At 39.0% G+C, this 3,468-nt stretch overlaps 1 pseudogene; it reads left to right on the top strand.

The window, feature by feature from the left end:
• Positions 1 to 3,421: 3,421 nt before the first annotated feature.
• LOC108976058 overlaps positions 3,422 to 3,468 on the top strand; it is an 8,550-nt pseudogene continuing 8,503 nt past the window's right edge.

The raw sequence follows: 3,468 nt of genomic DNA, 5'->3' as shown, positions 1-3,468 counted from the left end.
TTGAAATTTGCCGATTCTGCGCATATAAATGGTTTGTCCGGAAAGTAGTAGGACTGATTATATTCCGCCGCGACTGTACTTCCGAGTGTGTGTTTCGGTGGCACCAGGCTTTTTTGGAGGACCGGGAAGACGTCGCAGATGAAGACCGTTCTGGCAGACCTGCGATTTCGACAAGCACCGACAATGTGTTAATTTATATAGAGAGACTCAAACGAAAAACGATGAAAGGCAAGCATTTTGAGACCACAGCTCTCAAGGCTATTCCAGAATATGCCTTCTGTGACGCCTTCAATGCTTGGCGGGCAGCGCAAACGGAGCCTATTTTGAAAGTTTTTTAAACATTGTTAAGACTGGTTCAATAAATTTTTTTAAATCGCCAGAGTTTATTACTTTCCGGACAAACCCTGTACTGTCGCGTCTTACTGAGTGATTAGGCCCCGGACGATTGGCAATATGATGCTAAACAGCGATGACAGTCTCGCCGAAAACTCTTCTCGATGCAACGTTGTATGATGACTCAATGTTTGTCTGCATTTCGCACCGTTTCGACGGATGCTGTGAAGGTTTTGTTAGGTTCACTCCCTCTTCACGTCACTGTCATACAGCGTATTGTTGCATTCATGTCAAGAAAGGGCTGAAGTGTGTCATTATTTCAGAATTATTGTATTTCCGATTTTAATATGGTAAGTGAGGGATATCTAGGAAGCAAAAGGCTGCTGTAGGATTGGGTTAGGAAGGCTACTGGAAGATAGGGTTAGGAATAAGTGGTAAAACCGTTGAAATAATAGATATGACAGTCGGGTGATTTACGGGGACATTCGGAACTTTAGGCTTATAGAAGCAAACCCAGACTTCTGATTCTGTTTAAGAATAGGTTTCCTGCTTACTTAGCATTGATTAGCTGGAGTGATGGATGTTGGCGGTGTGATCTCCACTAGTCGGAATACCGAACAGGTAGGGTCGTTTGCTAGTGAATTGATTAAGCGGCGGGGCAATTAGCTTAAAATCGGRGTAAGGTTCTTGGAAGAATGGTGTATATATTGAATCAGAGTAGGGGTTTAATCTATAACTTATTGGATATAATTTTTGAACCACAATATTATGGTTGTCCATTAGAGTAAAATTTCCACTTATTGACCAATCTATTGGATAAGTGTTGATTGCGTAAAGCGTGTAGTATTTGGGTTATGACAATTACGTTTTCTATAAACNATACATACGTATACCATACGCATCCCTATGTGCTATACCTATGTGTATGTGCAAATATTTGTATAAAATTATGCAAATGTTGAATCTTCTTACAATTTTGTCATATATTAAAGCCTTTCCAGCTTTGAATTACCGAGTTAAACAAGCAAAAGTTTTGAGCATGCCGTTGTAATAAAGTAAAGAAGTCTCTCGATGCCTGAATTTCCCATCGAAGTAATCATTAATTGCATTCTAAGATCCCTAAAATCACAAACTTTGAAATTCCTCAGCAAATACCAGCAACAGCACTAAATAATCCAGTCAAATCAAATACGAATTACTATTCATTCACTCTAAAAAAGGTATTTGTGAGCCTCTGGCATTGGAATCTATTCGAAGTTATTTCTGCGTTCTCATCCGTCGCGCTATTTTCTAATTCTTCACTCTCACTTGTGCGAGCACAATTCCAATACAAAGAAAACACTCTTTTGTAATACCTTTATTCGAATGCCGCATATACATACCCATTGAATTATGCAGGTGTACAAGTATGCTTAAATAAATATATGTATAGTATGTATCATTATATGCGCAACTGTGTATGTGTGAAGCAATTTCTTTAATCTCAAATCAATTTACTGTGCCTGTCTATTTCACATTCAATAACTGGATTTGCTCATATAAATAGCCAGCTCAACAGTATATTTTGTAAAATGTCATGCTAGCGCTTTTTGCTTATCTTCAAGCATGGCTAATAAGCCGCACATTTGTTTGTGGAAATCGCCTGAATATAACATGGAGGCAGTCAAAATCGAAATCACTTCTCTTGTGGGCATAATCTTCAAATGAATTCTGTGAGAATAAATGAATCCGCTGAAGTACCAAAAACAAAAATAAACCCTCCACCCTTGGAAGAATAAATTAATGCAATCAGTATTAAAATAATTTAAAATATAAATGGTATGAATACAGTTTCGAATGATAATGAAGGGGCCTAAGGCCCTTTTTAAATATATCAGTAAATCACTTAATAAAAATGGTTGCTGCAGTATTCGCTATTAAACGATTTTTTAAGCGATTACAATCATATATTTGAACCTTCCGAATTTTTTACACCCATTTATTATATCAGTTTTATTATTATTACTATTTTTTTTGTATCGTAAATATCTTTACATAAATATATAAAAGTGCTAGGAAAAAGGTCCCTACTAATATCTCTATTTTCATATGTAGAGGTTAGGGGAAGCTCTGAATCATTTTCAACCATTTTTGACACCAAAACCAATTAATTTACTTAAGTTCTTAAGTTATGAGGGATTTTGAAAAGATACACCATTTCAAGAAGAATTTGGAAATCCGATTCTGCCCATAAAGGACTGATTATATTCTTCGCGACTGTACTTCCGAGTGTGTGTTTCGGTGGCACCAGGCTTTTTTGAAGGGCCGGGAAGACGTCGCAGATGAAGACCGCGCTGGGAGACCTGGGACTTCGACAAACACCGACAATGTGACTCGTACTCTGTACTCAAATATTAAATTTATATAAGAGACTCAAACGAAAGACGATGAAAGGCAAGCATTTTGAGACCACAGAGAGGATCCAAGCTGCATGCGCCTCGGCTCTCAAGGATATTCCAGAGAATACCTTCCGTGCCGCCGTCAATGCTTGGCTGGCAGCTCAAAATCGGCGCAAAAGGAGCCTATTTTGAAAGTTTTTTTAATCGACTCAGTGTTATAACTTTCCGGACAAACCCTGTACTGTCGCGTCTTACTGAGTGATGAGACCCCGGACGATTGGCAGTATGGTGCTAAACAGCGATGAGAGTCTCGGATCGCCGAAAACTCTTCTTAGTGCAACGTTGTATGATGACTGAATGTTTGTCTGCATGTCGCACCGTTTCGACGGATGCTGTGAATGTTTTGTTAGGTTCACCCATCTTCACGTGACTGTCATACAGTGTGCTGTTGCATTCCTGTCAAGAAAGGGCTGAAGTGTGTCATTGTTTCAGAATTATTGTGTTTTCGATTTTAAAATTGTGAGTGAGGGATATCTAGGAAGCAAAAGGCTACTGGGAGATAGGGTTAGGAATAGGTGGTAAAACCATTGAAACAATAGATATGACAGTCGGGTGACTTACGAGGACATTCGGAACTTTAGGCAAACCCAGACTTCTGATTCTGTTTAAGCCTAGGTTTCCTGCTTACTTAGCATTGATTAGCTGGAGTGATGGATGTTGGCGGTGTGATCTCCACTAGTCGGAATGCCGAACAGGT

The sequence above is a fragment of the Bactrocera latifrons genome, unplaced genomic scaffold (genome assembly GCF_001853355.1).
Source record: "Bactrocera latifrons isolate USDA-ARS-PBARC rearing strain unplaced genomic scaffold, ASM185335v1 scaffold_1143, whole genome shotgun sequence".
NCBI lineage: Eukaryota > Metazoa > Arthropoda > Insecta > Diptera > Tephritidae > Bactrocera > Bactrocera latifrons.
Note: the sequence above shows the minus strand (reverse complement) of the source record. Positions and strands in the feature narration are given on the sequence as shown.